The sequence below is a fragment of the Rattus norvegicus genome, chromosome 11, assembly GCF_021556685.1.
Source record: "Rattus norvegicus strain SHRSP/BbbUtx chromosome 11, alternate assembly SHRSP_T2T, whole genome shotgun sequence".
NCBI classification, from domain to species: domain Eukaryota; kingdom Metazoa; phylum Chordata; class Mammalia; order Rodentia; family Muridae; genus Rattus; species Rattus norvegicus.
The window spans coordinates 28163036-28182581 of NC_141544.1; the positions used below are offsets into that span (position 1 = coordinate 28163036).

General features: G+C 39.1%; 1 long non-coding RNA gene across 17 annotated transcripts in view; it reads left to right on the forward strand.

Moving 5' to 3' along the window:
* Nucleotides 1–19546, forward strand: part of LOC148002471 (uncharacterized) — a 219017-nt gene that overhangs the window by 145080 nt on the left and 54391 nt on the right. For 10 of the 17 annotated variants that reach the window (XR_015632902.1, XR_015632903.1, XR_015632916.1 and 7 more), the window contains one exon: nt 2336–2412. The exons of 6 other annotated variants lie outside the window; for them this stretch is intronic. This is a non-coding gene — a long non-coding RNA (uncharacterized LOC148002471). Of the gene's footprint in view, nt 1–2335; nt 2413–12428; nt 12488–19546 lie in introns of those variants that run through there. One more of the 17 variants, XR_015632915.1, reaches the window with a different exon arrangement.

A 19546-nucleotide genomic window follows, 5' to 3' on the forward strand; every position in this document is an offset into this window, starting at 1 on the left:
TATAATATTTTAATCTTTGATGTTATAATATACTTACATCATTTCCACCTTTTTCCTTTTCTCCTTCCAAATTTTCCAGGGTACCTACCTTCCAATTTCACTGCCCATATTTTTAAATGTGACATACATCTGTATCTTTCTATATACATAAATGTACATTTCTACATGAAGATCAATTTGAAGTTAAATAATATTAATCTCCCCTAAAGCTACCAAAGTAGGATATAGGGTAAAAATACTTAACTGTAATAGGATTCTAACTCCAGAAATTAATGACTGGGCATCAGTGACATTTAAAAAGCAAGCACATCATTGTTACAAACCCATGATTAATAAAAGAACCGCTTCCTGTATTCTGATAATTCCTGGTTGATAGATGATGTCATTGACTGCATAGTCCTCCCATCAGTTAAGGCATTCAGTGTTTACTAAGTGGGCCTAGAATAGCCCCAATATGTCTTAAAGTTTTTACTAAAAGCCAAATCCAGATATCCATGCTTTCTTTCAAAACAAGGCCTTATCAGATGAGCATGTGCAGAGTATTTCAAATGCTGGCTCTGGTTAAATGGGCTGCCTCAAGAAAAGTAATTCTTGCTGCTCATAAACCCCTTAGATTAAAAACAGTAGTGCCATATTCTCAGTAGGTGCTTCTGTAGGTGCCATGCTCTGGCCCCCCATGTCTGTTTTCCCTCCTACCTCTGTGCATTCCTCCTGGAGTTCCAGTTGAAATTCACCAATTCACTTGAGAAAGACTGAATTAAGTACCTACTATGTGCTATTGGACATAGTAGGTACTCAACTTCTATGTGATAATACTTTTGACTAACAAGAATAAAATGGTATTTCATGTACTGCAGTAGAATGGGTGAACCACTTATGAGGATTAGAGTTAATAAACTGTTGCGGTTATTGGCAGGGGAATTGTTTGGAAAACTAAGAGGTTAGTATTTTCAGTACGATGACAGGGGAATAACACCTGACCACCTGAAAACCCTCAGGCTCGGTAATTCCCTAGCAGTGTGACTTTCTGTAAGCTTTCTGGATGGGTCTCCGTTAACCCAAGGAAATAAACTACTCTGTCATCTAAGAAACTGAAAGTCATGAAAAAATACTTTATCTGTAACATCAGTGTCCTTGAATTCTTGCATCTCCATGTCTAATGGATAGAAGTTTTATTCATCAGTGGAATTTGATCAATTCAATGAGAAGGGTGATGGTGATAGTTTCTACATGATTCTTTCACAGAGAATAAAAGCTAATGCCAATAAGGCCACCCTCATGCGACATCACTTCAGAACAGTTTTACACCAAAAATTATTTTTATAGTGACAACTAAAATATAGTGAATATTCAAATCTCTGGTACCCCCATTTTGTGTGTGTGTGTGTGTGTGTGTGTGTGTGTGTGTGTATACAGTGGAGTTACACAACATATGATAGTAAGAATGCTCTCCCAAATAGTCATAGACTCCTAACTTAACTCTCCTTTCCAGTCATAGAAAGCACCCTTCTAGTTCCTAATTGGTGGTGAGTGATTCTGAGAGACAGTATAACAATACATAATGTTGTCATTGTCCTTGGTTACCTCTAAGAATGTGAGGATAACACATAGTGACGAAGATATCATACACTCCAGACACAGGGCTTAGATGAACTGGAACTGACCAGGAAACCCCATCTGAGGAGTAGCTCTCATAGTGTCAGAAGATGTTTGTGCAAACCGCTAAGAATTAGTTGCTTAGAAAAATATGCCTAGTGGTACAATAGTAGTACAATTATCTTGAAGGTGACCAATGGCTATCCCACTGGATTTATGGCCCAGTCAATAGGAGGAAATCCGTGCATGGTGCTGTAAACATAGCCAAGGGCCTGTGGCTGGAGAGGTCATGGACCCTAGAGAAGACCTACTACTCAACAAAGGATGAAAAGATATAAGGTAGGGAGGGATTCAGGATCTCAGATGAAGCAAGAAGGGGACTTAGGTGATATGTAAACCAAGATTTATGAATGTACATATGAAATTATCAGAGTATAAATTAGATGATTTTTATAGTAAACAATATTATACTTAAGAGTTCCATATAAACATCTGCATATATGTCTAAGCATTTAACCAGTTCTAATACCATAAGGTGTATTTAAATTAATATAAAATTAATTCTCTTGTTTAAATTTATGTATGAAAAAATGTGATTCCAGTCTTTCATTCATTTGGGAAAATTGTTCTCTGATAATTTAAAGATATGACGTTTGAGCTCTTATTACAATGTAACCATGTTGCAGTCCTGGTTAGAAGTCATCACTTAAATGCTTCCATTAACCTGCTTATATTTTAGGGAAGTCTGCGGTTCAGATATTTAATGAGTGACGTCAAATGGTCCAGTTCAGAAGGCAATTCTACAACAAGACAGAGGTGAGGAGCAGCACTGAACACACCTACTGCTAGTCATGGTTGAAGTCAGCCACCAGGCCACATGTTGCTTCAGACATGTGCGAAAGAAGGAAATTGCAAAAGTGTCCTCTCGGTACTTTGCTTCCACATGCTACCTCAATGATTTTATAAAGCACGCACAGGTTGAAACAAGTATGGGACAGGGTGTCCATAACCACTTCCTATTTGTAGATGGTGAGTCAAAATTGTGAAGAAAGTTCAATGAGGTGAGATAGTGGGGTATACATTTTGAAAAATTGGAGTGAGATTTACACAAGCTGTTTCATTGATCCACCAGTCATTTATTCAGTCACCATCAAAGTTAAACAATAAGTGACAGGAAAGTAGTTACCATGGGAAATTTCTGTCTGATTGATGGGATGTGATCTGAACATATTGATTGGTTGAGGGTTCCATTGGCATCACTGCCTGACTATTATAAAGAATAAAATTGAATAGAAGTGTCTTGTTGACTATAGTTTACATTCGTGTCAACCTATGAATGGTTTTGAAGTCAAGTCCTTTGAAATGGGTTTATATGTACCACATTGCCTTGATAGTTGTGCCTTTTCAAACCCATATGCTTGGTCACATACAATTTCATGGTCCTACACTTTACTGAGACAACTGTGTCTGAGACCAGTGTTAGAAACAGCCTAGCACATTGCTAACTGTACCTCTAGTGCTTGTTGATCAGGCCCTCAGGGAAGTCTTTCAAGAGTGTTAAAAGAAGCAAAATAAAATTGTCATCATGGGAAGCAAAGAAGTGCAGGCCGACAGGAACCGGATGTAGATCTCTCCTGAGAGACACAGCCAGAATATGGCAAATACATAGCCGAATGCCTGCAGCAAACCACTGAACTGAGAACTGGACCCCCGTTGAAGGAATCAGAGAAAGGACTGGAAGAGCTTGAAGGAGCTCGAGACCCCATATGAACAACAATGCCAAGCAATCAGAGCTTCCAGGGACTAAGCCACTACCCAAAGACTATACATGGACTGACCCTGGGCTCCAACCTCATAGGTAGCAATGAATAGCCTATTAAGAGCACCAGTAGAAGGTGAAGCCCTTGATCCTGCCAAGACTGAATACCTAGTGAACGTGATTGTTGGGGGGAGGGTGGTAACAGGGGGAGGATGGGGAGGGGAACACCCATAGGGAAGGGGAGGGGCAGGGCTTAGGGGGATGTTGGCCTGGAAACCGGGAAGGGGAATAACAATCAAAATGTAAATAAGAAATACTCAAGTATAAAGATAAAAAAAATTGTCATCATGGATTACATCTCTGAAAGTCACAATATAAAATAGATTAGTGGAGAAGAAGAGACTACTCCATTAAAATCTGCAGAATTCGGTGTCTTGAAAAAATAGAAGGAGCCAACCATAAAAGCAACTTGACTTGATAGGTCCTTTTTCTTTTTGGCCCCTCAGACCAGGCTCCCTTTTCTCCATACTGTGAAGGGAAATTTACAGAAAGCAGTATGGACTGAGGCGCTCAATTTCAGCCTGTCTATAATCTCGAGAACGTTCAGATACAGAGCTCTCACAGCCTCCTGCCACTGTGGTGGCTTCCCTGTGGACGTCAAGGTTTTTCTTACTCTGGGAGTCATTTACCCATCCCTGGAGTCCCTGCCTACTGATCCTATCTTCCAGACTTTGTAGAATCCTTTCAAGCCTACATTTGAAATTAAAATCTTTTCCATTAATGTCTTCTATGATTCCATGTCTTACCTGAGATCTGTGATGTAATACTTATAAATGCACAAATATGGATGGCCTGTTCTCACTTCTCCTAAAAGGTTTGGAATATTAGAGGAGAACCTGACCAGTTTTGCCTTGCATAAATAAAGTAACAAAGGTAGATAGTACTGATCATCTGGGATGGAGGACTTAAAAAAAGCAAAGCCTAATAATTAATTTTCCTGAAAACTCCATCCCCCCAAGAATACAGCATGTTGAGATGGATGTATATAAGCATTCTAGTTAGGTATCAATAAACAAGAAATGTATTTAACTCCTATTGTTTGTTCTTATTTGAGGCTCCATTAACAATTGAATGGGCTCCTTGAGGAGTTAAAATTGTCTGCAGGGAAGACAGCAATTCTATTTGCAGATCCACTTGAAACTCTTTTTTAGATTATTTCCCTATAAACTTACTTTTTTTTTTAACCACTAAGTGAATTTCATTGAATGCACTGTTCTGTTTGTGTGTGTGAATGTCTGTGTGTCTGTGTGTCTGTGTGTCTGTATCTGTGTCTGTGTCTGTGTATATATGGAGGTGAAAAAGAGATTCGCTCTTGCACTCGGAATATTTCTGAAAGATCAAACATAGATGTACCAAGAGGCTTTGGGTATTTGCAGAACCGTCTTGAAGATAATCTAGTCCTTCAAAATTATATTTTATTTTACAATTCTAAAGAGAAAATGCAGTACAAGTTACTATGATGTTGGTTGTAGAATAAGGAAAGAAAGCACATTGATCTAAGTACTCAGAGAATCACACAGGTTGAAACTCACTTGAAAGAGATAGAAATTCCTACTTCACATTTATCCATGGGAGATGTTTGAGAAACAGGATAGGGAGACTAAGGAAATGAGAAACGGAGGCCAGGTTTAAAAGAAACTGAATAAATTAGGAGAGCTGATAAAATTAATGCATGGATATAAATCTCTCTGATTACTTTAATAAATTAGAAATACATACTTGCTGGGTAATTTTAAATCATATAAAGATGTTTTAGTGGTTCCCACAATAAAGATACACTTTATTTGTGTGTGATTAAAAATTATAATATTCATGAATTACTCTCATCCTCAAACTTAATAATATTTATGAAGTGGTTATGGTTTTAAGTGCTTATTATATGTCATAAAGTATGATATGTGAGTTGTTTATGTTTTCCATGCAATCTTTACAAATTCTCTTGAGCTCATTCGAATCTGATCATCATTGAAGTGCTGAAGTCAGGACTCAATCCAAAATCTCACCTCATAACCATCACTCTATGTCATAACTGTGTCTTGGCACACTAAGAGAGCCTGGCACGGAGTTGTTGTGATTTATGGGGTAGTGGGGGTCAGGAATGGTTAGTGTGGTCTGGGAGGATAATTCTGAGCAGCTTGAGGTAGTTATAGAGAAAATCAATTCAAGAATGTGTAAAAACATTGATGACAAAGCTATCTTTGAATTCAAATTTCTTTGCTGTAGATGTTACCACTACTTAGTGCTAACCTTAATCATAATCATAATCATCTTTTCTAATTTTATGCTGAAACAGATAAGTATAATGTGGGTAAGAATACTTCTCAATCTTCTCTATACATTGTAAAACTCCTTTCAGGCTTGAAGTTATCCAGTGCTGTAGCCTGAATGCCTGCACTTTGTAGAAGTACAGAATTTCTATGTTAAAATCCTCAACAGAGATGTGGAGAGGGACCTTTATACATTAGTGTTGGGAACATGGATTGGAACATCTACTATAAAAAGCAATATGAATATTCCTTAAACAACAATAACAACAGCAACAGCAACAACAAAATAAAAGTCATAAAGAAGAATGAAACTCATTCATCATCCGGGAAAGCTGAAGGACAATCTGTTATACACAATTTTATACACACATATACAACATACAGGATCAGAAAGGTAAAGGTCTAAAACTTAAAATGAAATGACCTGAAAACAGAAGAGGATTCAAAAGAAGTGGATGAGAGAGGTGGGGACAGAAGCATATGTTTACAGAGTATCTCTGTTGAAATCATAACAATTTATGTGAATGAAAACAGCCCCATAAAAGAGAGCCAGTGATTGTAAAACTGGACAAGTAAGAAAATATAAAGCAGGGAACACTGTTTGATTCAGCCATAAACGTTACTGTTTACATAATTTTATAACTAAATAGATATGAGATCTGGAGAAAGACAGCAATACATAGCCCTCAAGGACAAAAACAAGAATCAATAGATATTTTCTAATACATAAATCAAAAACAGAGTATACCTATCATCTAGAAAATCGTATGCAAACAGCATTTTTTTTTAAAAAAATGCTGCAGGTATCAGAAAAGAACTGAAGACTCAAGCATGGAGGGATGTAAAGAAGGAGACTCTAGGAACTTATGGTTTTAATTCGTTGGATGTAAGCATTTTCAACTTTACTGATCTAAAAATATCATTTAAAAGTGTAGGGTAGACAATCTTATAGAAGTAGGAAAATGAGCATGATCATTATTTGGACATAATGCTAAGGCAAGTGAAATGTGGAAATGAAGATTCATGTCTAAAGAAAGAGCAAGCACTTTTTACAGACAAAAATTGGTGCACTCTTAATCCATATGAAAAACTGGAATGAACCTCAAGACAGTACCAGTTTCACAGATAGGTGATAGATCTTACCAGATGTCTAAGGGCATTCCTGCTGCTATACCAAAATGCCATGAACTGACCATTTCAAAAAATAAAATTGACTTCTCACAACACCATAGGTCAGAAAGTTCATGATCAAGGTAGTGTTGGAGAGATTTGGATGTGAACATCCAGTATGTGAAATCTAATAACCTGAGGCTCATATTTGATTCCCATTCTATGGTTGCATTTTTCTCCCTTGAGATAGATTTAATCTCAGCCAAATCTCTTCACTTAGAGTTTCATTTGCAGAACCATATGCCTATAATGTAGGAAAAGGTGAAGTTTTTATCAGATCCTTTACTCTTAAGCCCTGTTTTTACAGTATGTAGCATTTGAACAGTGATTTTTCTCTCAGAATTATATATGCTTATCTGTTTTCTAGAGTTGTGGAGATTTGCCAGTGTGTTTCCTGGGTTATCCCCTCAAATCCTCTCTCTGTCCTGGCTGTCCCCCTTTCTCAAAATAATTCTCCATTATCCGTGGCTCTGTGTTTTATTATGATTCTTCTTCTTTCCTTGAATATTTGTTTTCTTGAAAGTTCTTTCACATTATTTTTTAGATTATGATATAATTCCAATATTTTTCCTCCCTTTTCCATCCTTCAATGCCTCCCATGTCATATAACCATTCCTACTCTCCTTTAAATTCGTGGCCTCCCTTTTGAATAGTGGTTACTGAATACAGGTACACTCTGAAATATAACTTGCTCAGTCTGTATGTGAACCATATATATGTTTTCAGGGCAGACTTTTAGCACTGGGCAAACAGTTAGTGTGCCCCTCCTTGGGGAAATCCTAACTTTTCTCAGTTGCCTAGAGTTCTGTGTGCAGGGTTTTAGTCTTTTAGGGTTTTCCCTGTAATCTTCAGCATGTCCACTGGTATCATGCTTGTTTAGCTCATGTGTGTGTAGTCATGACAATGAGACTCTTCTGTGTGTAGCTTCAGACATAATCTCACAGCAAAGTCCCCAATTCTCTGATTCTTACAGTCTTCCCACCCAATCTTCATCAATGTGTTTTGACACCTTGTAGGCTCTGCAATATAATCACTCATGCTGGGGCTCCTGAAAGACAGAATCTCCCTCCCAGCTTGACAAATGCCCAGGCTCTCGGGATTCAGGTCTATGTTGACTCATTTGTTTCATTTCTACATCCTTGCTCTAGTGACCTTTCTGTCACTGAGATACAATGTCTTACAGAAGCAGCCCAATGTGTAGATGGGGAGGCAGCTTAGAAGTTAAGAGTGTGTGCGTGGGGAAGAGACTCAGTAGATAAAGAGTGCTTACTACTTTTCCAGAGGATCTGAATTAGGTCTCCAGTCCCCATGTCTGTTGGCTCATAACCACCATTTCCTCGAGTCCCAGAGGATCCAGCATTTTCTGAACTCTAAGGATACTTATACTCACATGGCATAAAGTCATGTAGACATATGTGCATATAAATAAATAAATGAATGAATAAATAAATAAATAAATAAATGAATAAATAAATCTTTAAAAAAATAACCATGGGGAGAAAGGAGTTTATCTTTTTTCCAATTCTAGGCTATAGTTCATCATTGAAGGGCCACTAAGGCAGAGACTTAAGCAGGCATTGACGCCATATTCATAGCCAAGTGCAGAAAGAATCAAATGTACCATTTGATTTGTACCATTTGCTGTTTGTTATTCAGCTAACACCCTACTAGTATATAGGACAGAGCTCTGCTCATGAAATGGTGCCTCCCACACTGGGATGGCTGTTCTTACATCCCATTACCAAGATAGTTCCTCACAGACAAGCCAATAGGCCAACATGGTGTAGCTGACTTCTCATTGAGCTTCCCTTTGGAAGAGATTCCAGGTAGTATTAAGTTGGCAGCTAAAATTAAGGAGTGCGTGCTTCTAGTAGAAGTCAGTGACTGCCACTTTTTCCCATCCCTTTTTGTCTCCCGTCATCATAAAATACCAGTGGAATTCTTTTTTTTTTTTATTAACTTGAGTATTTCTTATATACATTTCGAGTGTTATTCCCTTTCCCGGTTTCCGGGCAAACACCCCCCTCCCCCCTCCCCTTCCTTATGGGTGTTCCCCTCCCAACCCTCCCCCCATTGCCGCCCTCCCCCCACCAGTCTAGTTCACTGGGGGTTCAGTCTTAGCAGGACCCAGGGCTTCCCTTTCCACTGGTGCTCTTACTAGGATATTCATTGCTACCTATGAGGTCAGAGTCCAGGGTCAGTCCGTGTATAGTCTTTAGGTAGTGGCTTAGTCCCTGGAAGCTCTGGTTGCTTGGCATTGTTGTTCATATGGGGTCTCGAGCCCCTTCAAGCTCTTCCAGTTCTTTCTCTGATTCCTTCAACGGGGGTCCTATTCTCAGTTCAGTGGTTTGCTGCTGGCATTCGCCTCTGTATTTGCTGTATTCTGGCTGTGTCTCTCAGGAGCGATCTACATCCGGCTCCTGTCGGTCTGCACTTCTTTGCTTCATCCATCTTGTCTAATTGGGTGGCTGTATATGTATGGGCCACATGTGGGGCAGGCTCTGAATGGGTGTTCCTTCAGTCTCTGTTTTAATCTTTGCCTCTCCCTTCCTGCCAAGGGTATTCTTTTTCCTCATTTAAAGAAGGAGTGAAGCATTCACATTTTGATCATCCGTCTTGAGTTTCGTTTGTTCTAGGGATCTAGGGTAATTCAAGCATTTGGGCTCATAGCCACTTATCAATGAGTGCATACCATGTATGTCTTTCTGTGATTGGGTTAGCTCACTCAGGATGATATTTTCCAGTTCCAACCATTTGCCTACAAATTTCATAAAGTCGTTGTTTTTGATAGCTGAGTAATATTCCATTGTGTAGATGTACCACATTTTCTGTATCCATTCCTCTGTTGAAGGGCATCTGGGTTCTTTCCAGCTTCTGGCTATTATAAATAAGGCTGCTATGAACATAGTGGAGCACGTGTCTTTTTTATATGTTGGGGCATCTTTTGGGTATATGCCCAAGAGAGGTATAGCTGGATCTTCAGGCAGTTCAATGTCCAATTTTCTGAGGATCCTCCAGACTGATTTCCAGAATGGTTGTACCAGTTTGCAATCCCACCAACAATGGAGGAGTGTTCCTCTTTCTCCACATCCTCGCCAGCATCTGCTGTCACCTGAGTTTTTGATCTTAGCCATTCTCACTGGTGTGAGGTGAAATCTCAGGGTTGTTTTGATTTGCATTTCCCTTATGACTAAAGATGTTGAACATTTCTTTAGGTGTTTCTCAGCCATTCGGCATTCCTCAGCTGTGAATTCTTTGTTTAGCTCTGAACCCCATTTTTTAATAGGGTTATTTGTTTCCCTGCGGTCTAACTTCTTGAGTTCTTTGTATATTTTGGATATAAGGCCTCTATCTGTTATAGGATTGGTAAAGATCTTTTCCCAATCTGTTGGTTGCCGTTTTGTCCTAACCACAGTGTCCTTTGCCTTACAGAAGCTTTGCAGTTTTATGAGATCCCATTTGTCGATTCTTGATCTTAGAGCGTAAGCCATTGGTGTTTTGTTTAGGAAATTTTTTCCAGTGCCCATGTGTTCCAGAAGCTTCCCTAGTTTTTCTTCTATTAGTTTGAGTGTGTCTGGTTTGATGTAGAGGTCCTTGATCCACTTGGACTTAAGCTTTGTACAGGGTGATAAGCATGGATCGATCTGCATTCTTCTACATGTTGACCTCCAGTTGAACCAGCACCATTTGCTGAAAATGCTATCTTTTTTCCATTGGATGGTTTTGGCTCCTTTGTCAAAATTCAAGTGACCATAGGTGTGTGGGTTCATTTCTGGGTCTTCAATTCTATTCCATTGGTCTATCTGTCTGTCTCTGTACCAATACCATGCAGTTTTTATCACTATTGCTCTGTAATACTGCTTGAGTTCAGGGATAGTGATTCCCCCTGAAGTCCTTTTATTGTTGAGGATAGTTTTAGCTATCCTGGGTTTTTTGTTATTCCAGATGAATTTGCAAATTGTGCTGTCTAACTCTTTGAAGAATTGGATTGGTATTTTGATGGGGATTGCATTGAATCTGTAGATCGCTTTTGGTAAAATGGCCATTTTTACTATATTAATCCTGCCAATCCATGAGCATGGGAGATCTTTCCATCTTCTGAGGTCTTCTTCAATTTCCTTCTTCATTGTCTTGAAGTTCTTATTGTACAGATCTTTTACTTGCTTGGTTAAATCACACCGAGGTACTTTATATTATTTGGGTCTATTATGAAGGGTGTCGTTTCCCTAATTTCTTTCTCGGCTTGTTTCTCTTTTGTATAGAGGAAGGCAACTGATTTATTTGAGTTAATTTTATACCCAGCCACTTTGCTGAAGTTGTTTATCAGCTTTAGTAGTTCTCTGGTGGAACTTTTGGGATCACTTAAATATACTATCATACCATCTGCAAATAGTGATATTTTGACTTCTTCTTTTCCGATCTGTATCCCCTTGACCTCCTTTTGTTGTCTGATTGCTCTGGCTAGAACTTCAAGAACTATATTGAATAAGTAGGGAGAGAGTGGGCAGCCTTGTCTAGTCCCTGATTTTAGTGGGATTGCTTCAAGTTTCTCTCCATTTAGTTTAATGTTAGCAACTGGTTTGCTGTATATGGCTTTTACTATGTTCAGGTATGGGCCTTGAATTCCTATTCTTTCCAGGACTTTTATCATGAAGGGGTGTTGAATTTTGTCAAATGCTTTCTCAGCGTCTAATGAAATGATCATGTGGTTTTGTTCTTTCAGTTTATTTATATAATGGATCACGTTGATGGTTTTCCGTATATTAAACCATCCCTGCATGCCTGGGATGAAGCCTACTTGATCATGGTGGATGACTGTTTTGATGTGCTCTTGGATTCGGTTTGCCAGAATTTTATTGAGTATTTTTGCGTCGATATTCATAAGGGAAATTGGTCTGAAGTTCTCTTTCTTTGTTGTGTCTTTGTGTGGTTTAGGTATAAGAGTAATTGTGGCTTCGTAGAAGGAATTCGGTAGTGCTCCATCTGTTTCAATTTTGTGGAATAGTTTGGATAATATTGGTACGAGGTCTTCTATGAAGGTTTGATAGAATTCTGCACTAAACCCGTCTGGACCTGGGCTCTTTTTGGTTGGGAGACCTTTAATGACTGCTTCTATTTCCTTAGGAGTTATGGGTTTGTTTAACTGGTTTATCTGTTCCTGATTTAACTTCGGTACCTGGTATCTGTCTAGGAAATTATCCATTTCCTGTAGATTTTCAAGTTTTGTTGAATATAGGCTTTTATAGTAAGATCTGATGATTGTTTGAATTTCCTCTGAATGTGTAGTTATGTCTCCCTTTTCATTTCTGATTTTGTTAATTTGGACACACTCTCTGTGTCCTCTCGTTAGTCTGGCTAAGGGTTTATCTATCTTGTTGATTTTCTCAAAGTACCAACTTTTGGTTCTGTTGATTCTTTCTATGGTCCTTTTTGTTTCTACTTGGTTAATTTCAGCTCTGAGTTTGATTATTTCCTGCCTTCTACTCCTCCTGGGTGTATTTGCTTCTTTTTGTTCTAGAGCTTTTAGGTGTGCTGTCAAGCTGCTGACATATGTTCTTTCCTGTTTCTTTCTGCAGGCACTCAGCGCTATGAATTTTCTTCTTAGCACAGCTTTCAGTGTGTCCCACAAGTTTAGGTATGTTGTACCTTCATGTTCATTAAATTCTAAAAAGTTTTCAATTTCTTTCTTTATTTCTTCCTTGACCAGGTTATCATTGAGTAGAGCATTGTTCAATTTCCAAGTATATGTGGGCATTCTTCCTTGATTGTTATTGAAGACCAGTTTTAGGCCGTGGTGGTCCGATAGCACGCATGGGATTATTTCTATCTTTCTGTACCTGTTGAGGCCCGTTTTTTGACCAATTATATGGTCAATTTTGGAGAAAGTACCATGAGGAGCTGAGAAGAAGGTATATCCTTTTGCTTTAGGATAGAATGTTCTATAAATATCCGTTAAGTCCATTTGCATGACTTCTCTTAGTCTGTCTACATCTCTGTTTAATTTCTGTTTCCATGATCTGTCCATTGATGAGAGTGGGGTGTTGAAATCTCCCACTATTATTGTGTGCGGTGCAATGTGTGTTTTGAGCTTTAGTAAGGTTTATTTTACATATGTAGGTGCCCTTGTATTTGGGGCATAAATATTTAGGATTGAGAGTTCATCTTGGTGGATTTTTCCTTTGATGAATATGAAGTGTCCTTCCTTATCTTTTTTGATGACTTTTAGTTGAAAATTGATTTTATTTGATATTAGAATGGCTACTCCAGCTTGCTTCTTCTGACCATTTGCTTGGAAAATTGTTTTCCAGCCTTTCACTCTGAGGTAATGTCTGTCTTTGTCTCTGAGGTGTGTTTCCTGTAGGCAGCAGAATGCAGGGTCCTCGTTGAGTATCCAGTTTGTTAATCTATGTCTTTTTATTGGGGAGTTGAGGCCATTGATGTTGAGAGATATTAAGGAATAGTGATTATTGCTTCCCGTTATATTCGTATTTGGATGTGAGGTTATGTTTGTGTGCTTTCATTCTCTTTGTTTTGTTGCCAAGATGATTAGTTTCTTGGTTCTTCTAGGGTATAGCTTGCCTCCTTATGTTGGGCTTTACCATTTATTATCCTTTGGAGTACTGGATTTGTAGAAAGATATTGTGTAAATTTGGTTTTGTCATGGAATATCTTGGTTTCTCCATCTATGTTAATTGAGAGTTTTGCAGGATACAGTAACCTGGGCTGTCATTTGTGTTCTCTTCGGGTCTGTATGACATCAGTCCAGGATCTTCTGGCCTTCATAGTTTCTGGCAAAAAGTCTGGTGTGATTCTGATAGGTCTGCCTTTATATGTTACTTGACCTTTTTCCCTTACTGCTTTTAATATTCTTTCTTTATTTTGTGCGTTTGGTGTTTTGACTATTATGTGACGGGAGGTGTTTCTTTTCTGGTCCAATCTATTTGGAGTTCTGTAGGCTTCTTGTATGCCTATGGGTATCTCTTTTTTTAGGTTAGGGAAGTTTTCTTCTATGATTTTTGTTGAAGATATTTACTGGTCCTTTGAGCTCGGAGTCTTCACTCTCTTCTATACCTATTATCCTTAGGTTTGATCTTCTCATTGAGTCCTGGATTTCCTGTATGTTTTGGACCAGTAGCTTTTTCTGCTTTACATTATCTTTGACAGTTGAATCAATGATTTCTATGGAATCTTCTGCTCCCGAGATTCTCTCTTCCATCTCTTGTATTCTGTTGGTGAAGCTTGTATCTACAGCTCCTTGTCTCTTCTTTTGATTTTCTATATCCAGGGTTGTTTCCATGTGTTCTTTCTTGATTGCTTCTATTTCTATTTTTAATTCCTTCAACTGTTTGATTGTGTTTTCCTGGAATTCTTTCAGGGATTTTTGTGTCTCCTCTCTATGGGCTTCTACTTGTTTATTTATGTTTTCCTGGAATTCTTTCAGGCATTTTTGCGATTCCTCTCTGTAGGCTTCTACTTGTTCTCTAATGGAGTTCTTCATGTCTTTCTTGAAGTCCTCCAGCATCATGATCAAATATGATTTTGAAACTATATCTTGCTTTTCTGTTGTGTTTGGATATTCCATGTTTGTTTTGGTGGGAGAATTGGGCTCCTATGATGCCATGTAGTCTTGGTTTCTGTTGCTTGGGTTCCTGCGCTTGCCTCTTGCCATCAGATTATCTCTAGTGTTACTTTGTTCTGCTATTTCTGACAGTGGCTAGACTGTCCTATAAGCCTGTGTGTCAGGAGTGCTGTAGACCTGTTTTCCTCTCTTTCAGTCAGTTATGGGGACAGAGTGTTCTGCTTTCGGGCGTGTAGTTTTTCCTCTCTACAGGTCTTCAGCTGTTCCTGTGGGCCTGTGTCTTGAGTTCACCAGGCAGCTTTCTTGCAGCAGAAAAGTTGGTCTTACCTGTGGTCCCGAGGCTCAGGTTTGCTCGTGGGGTGCTGCCCACGGGCTCTCTTCAGCGGCAGCAACCAGGAAGATATGCGCCGCCCCTTCCGGGAGCTTCAGTGCACCAGGGTTCCAGATGGCCTTTGGTGTTTTCCTCTGGCGTCCGAGATGTGTGTGCAGAGAGCAGTCTCTTCTGGTTTATCAGGCTTGTCTGCCTCTCTGAAGATTTAGCTCTCCCTCCTATGGGATTTGGGTGCAGAGAACTGTTTATCCGGTCTGTTTCCTTCAGGTTCTGGTGGTGTCTCAGGCAGGGGTCCTGCCGTTCCTGGGCCCTCCCCCACGGGAGCCCAGAGGCCTTATACAGTTTCCTCTTGGGCCAGGGATGTGGGCAGGGGTGGGCAGTGTTGGTGGTCTCTTCCGCTCTGCAGCCTCAGGAGTGCCCACCTGACCAGGCGGTGAGGTCTCTTTCCCACGGGGTCTGGGAGCAGAGAGCTGCTGCGGGCCGGGATCCGCGGGTGTGGGTTACCAGTGGAATTCTTACTCCTCTCCCTTCTGCAACTTGCTTTGTTTCTTTGGGCCTGCAACTTTCTGATAAACAGCATAACTGACATATTATTGCACTCAGCATATTTGTAGCCAAAGTTCCATTTCTTCATGGTTTGAGAATTTTCAGTCTATTTGATTCTGTTGGTCTGGACCTCTACTGACTCAATAAATCATCATAGGAACACACTCCATAGTCATCTTACTCAATTCATGGCAGTTAAGAACCAAAGAGAGAAAGCGAAATATACCATCCCAATATTCCTCTCAAGAACATTCCTCAAATATGCTCATTTCCTACTTGTAGGCCTCGTCCTCGAAGGGTCCACTACCTACCAACATCACCCCAGACTGGGACCAAAGTGTCCACCTGTGAGCCTCTAAAGGGCAGCTGAGATGAACAGTCAGTAAACAGGATCTCATTTTGACAAGTCTTTGCTGTCCCATGTGTGTAATTTGTCACTGAGATTTTTACCCTCCCTTTGAAACATCATCTTATTTGCTAAGCTCCTAATCGTAGGAAATATGTAGCTAATTACAGACATGATTCCTATCATTACCACTTCTCCCCTGTAATTTCCAAAACTGACATAATGATATGGCTGCAAGTATGACTCTGTAGGAATGATGGGACTCAAGGGAAAAGCTTTTCCCTTGAAGGCCAGCCTACCACTGGAACTGTCGCCACTCCACAAACTCATAGGCTTCTCGCTACACTTAAAACTACATCTTCTGCAATGCTCTGCCTCTTTACCCTCACAGAGTAAGACACCTAAAAAATCATGTTCTTGTCACAAAAAAGTTAAAAGTCACCTTTAAAATAATAATAGAGTTTAGTACCATCCGAATCATACCCTGTTTGGCTGAAAGCTCCTACTACAGCGGTGACAGTAGAAATATTTTGAAAAGAATTATTAGTCTGAAGGTACTATTTCTAACATATGCTATTTAAATCCCCTGCTAAGTTCATTCTTTGTTCCTCAGAATCACCAGAGGAAGGTGGGTTACACTGATCAGTAGAGTATGGTTTCCTGTCTACCTTCTGAAGAAAAAAAATGTAATTAATAAAATATTGCTGAAGAGATATATCTGTACTTCCTTTCCTTAAAAAAGCAATTTGTAAACAGGAAGAGAAAGGCCATTCTTATCTCCTTCCTATCTTCATTCATCAGAGATGTATGGCAATGTCATGAATGCTCTGAATACTTGTTCAGACCTTATCACTTGAGAGTATGCTATAGAGTGTAAAACTGTAGGTGATAATTGTGTGTGCCATTTATGGAAAGGATCCCCACCCTTTCTACCATACAATGAGAAGGTGAAATGTTGGTGTGTTAGTCCATTAACACAGGAACAAAATAGAATTGTGCATGCCTTAGGGTAAAACTACACCACAGCAAAATTAGATTTTATTATGTATTATATAAAAAGAAGATTCATTTCATTAGAATTCCACTTTTACCATTGAAGAGAAACACAGGATATCTCTAAGAAAATCGGTATATTTTATATCAGTACACAGTGCACACACACACACACACACACACACACACACACACACACACACACTGAAGATTCCACCCAAAGTATAAACCACAGTGAAGCTTGTTCCTTCCCAAGCCTCCAAAGCACTTTTTTCACAGCCTTTGTGTTTCTCCTTCATCGGGAAAAAAATTAAAATGATCATTTACAGGATTTTGTTACTACATATGTACAAATAAATTATGTTTCTCTCTTGTAAGAAAACTTTTTCTTAAAAGCTATGTTTGTGAGAAAGGAATGTTAGACTTTCATTGTCGACTGAGTAGTCTGATGAATCAATTAGCCACATTAACATTTATGCCCAGCAGCCCAAGACAAATAACTAATAACTAATAGCATTGAGTTCAGACTTGTGTCAACTTGGGACCAGTGTCTATACTCTGGATCGAAGTCCTACTATTGGTTACGTGGTGAACTATTTCCTGATAGGATTGATGTTAGGAATAAATCATAGATTATACACAAAATTTCTGATGTGTAAATGCCCTAGTGAATCTGAATCCCATCCTCTGCAATAGTACAAATCATGACATGCCTAGTACTTGACCCCACCCTCCTTCCAGGATGTGGTCACCCATCCCTCTTAAGTGAAAAGGATGTGGCATGTAGAATTGATTCGGAAAGTTGTGTGTCACAATGTCACACAACTTTTTGGTAATGTGTTCCTCCCAACTTCTAAAGCCAGAGTGCATATCTTTGCTGCTACCTTGAGAGTCTTGTACTGTCACATGCTGACATTATATTTGACTGTGATGTTTATTCTCAGCCAGGGGAAATTTCTACAAGAGAAGTAAGTTCTGCTTTCACTTACATTTCAGGTTAGCATTTTATTGCAGGTTTGCAGCTGAACATAGACGCAATGATCATTCCCATAACTCAAAGCCTTAGCATTTGAGGCTTCCCCCACCCCCACTCTGTACTGTCCTTTGCTGATCTGATCATGTGAATTTGTCTTCCTGTGCTCAGACAGCCATTCTTTAATCTCTTATCTTGGCCTTTACTTGTGGAGGAAGTGCTTGCTTTGTTTTGATCTTTCCTTTGGACATGCCTGGTCCCTTGTTATCAGTAAGACACTATTCTCTTTGTTGCCTCCTCATAGGACCTTCTTCAGACACATACCTTTAGATGCTTGACTTTTTTTCTGGCTCTCTTGAAGGCAGAACATAGGCCTATTGTTTGTACTGTCATTCAGCTCAGTGAATATGCCGGTTCAAGAAGTGTTTGTTGAATGAAACTCTTCTCCAGAGATGTGCATACTTCAAGTCATCTTCCTAGGCTGACGAGTGCCATGATTAGAACTCCAGAATCCATATCACTCCTCAGTGAAAAGGATGTGACAGATAGAATCAGTGAGTGCTGAATGTGACAATATGAAAGTACTGAAAATTTGTTGAAACACAGACCAGAAATCGTTTGAAAAAAATACTTTGTTTTATGGGGAAATCTATAATAATATTTATATACCTTCCTAATGATGATAATGATCTATTATTGATTTATAGAACATTCTCTCCCAAGGCTTCTACTCCTTTTTACATATATTACTTTACCATAACAGCCTTTGTGCTAAGTACTTACCCTGATTTTATGCATATGGAAACCTGATTATTGACATTTCCCTTTCTTTCAAGTCAGCTCCTGATTCCAGGAGTGATTCTGAGACACTACCTCTCTGGCAAAGCATTCACAGAAACAAAGTCACTTCTTCTCCAGTGGCAAAAATTACAGATCCTATCTCCAGTAGCATATGACCTTCTAATCTCTTAATATTGGATCTTGAATCTCTAAACTCTCTTTTGTGGAGATGGTGCCTTGGACAACTGTTTTTTTTTTTTTATTTCCTAGAGAAAGGAAATGTACAATGTGATAGGACCCCAAGAGGAAGAAGCATGGACCTTTGATTTTCGAATTTGAGATCTAGTCAGTAATCAGAAACTGTGTCATATTGTTTACATAGAACCATCTTCTCTACTTCAACCAATCAAGGTTGTCTCTGCTGGAGATTAGTATTAAAGAAATCCCTTCAGTAATGGAATAGACATGACCCAAGGGAGACTGCAGAAGTCAACTGCTAACTCCCATGCTTTTCCTGTATCTTAAGTTATGAGATCCCTCAGCAGAACTCTTAATTATATAAGTAAGCCATTGCTTCTGAGATCCACGTGCCAGGCTTCTCATGTCCAAACATTTTGAGGAAGGACCTTATTTTCTCTATTTAAAATTTACTGAATGTCTACACCTACTTGAACACTTTACCAGGCTATCCAACACTAGGTTGATATGTGCATGGTTTTCCACAGGTTAGAATTTAGTAGGAAGCCAGGCTATTGACACAAAGACGAGGCAGTGCACTTTGTACACTTAGTGAAAGAATTGAGTAAAACAGCTATTGGTTAGAAAGGTAAGGGAATGTTTCACTTATGAGGAAATGTATGAGGCAATATTAAACAAAATAGGACTGTGCCACATACCTGGAGTTGCAAGGAAAAGAACAGATATTTCAAGACTGAGCACAGAATATGATAGAATTAGACATGAGAATTGTAGGTATGCCATGGGAAAAGGAAGCAATTTCTTACAACAAAAGTATTAAAGAAGAATGGAAGCAATGAAGAGGAGGAGGAGGAGGAGGAATGAAAGCTCTAGAAGGTATTAACAAAAGGTCAGATTATGAATGAGAATAGTATGTTTGGATTGTATCCCCCAAAATAATATAGCTAG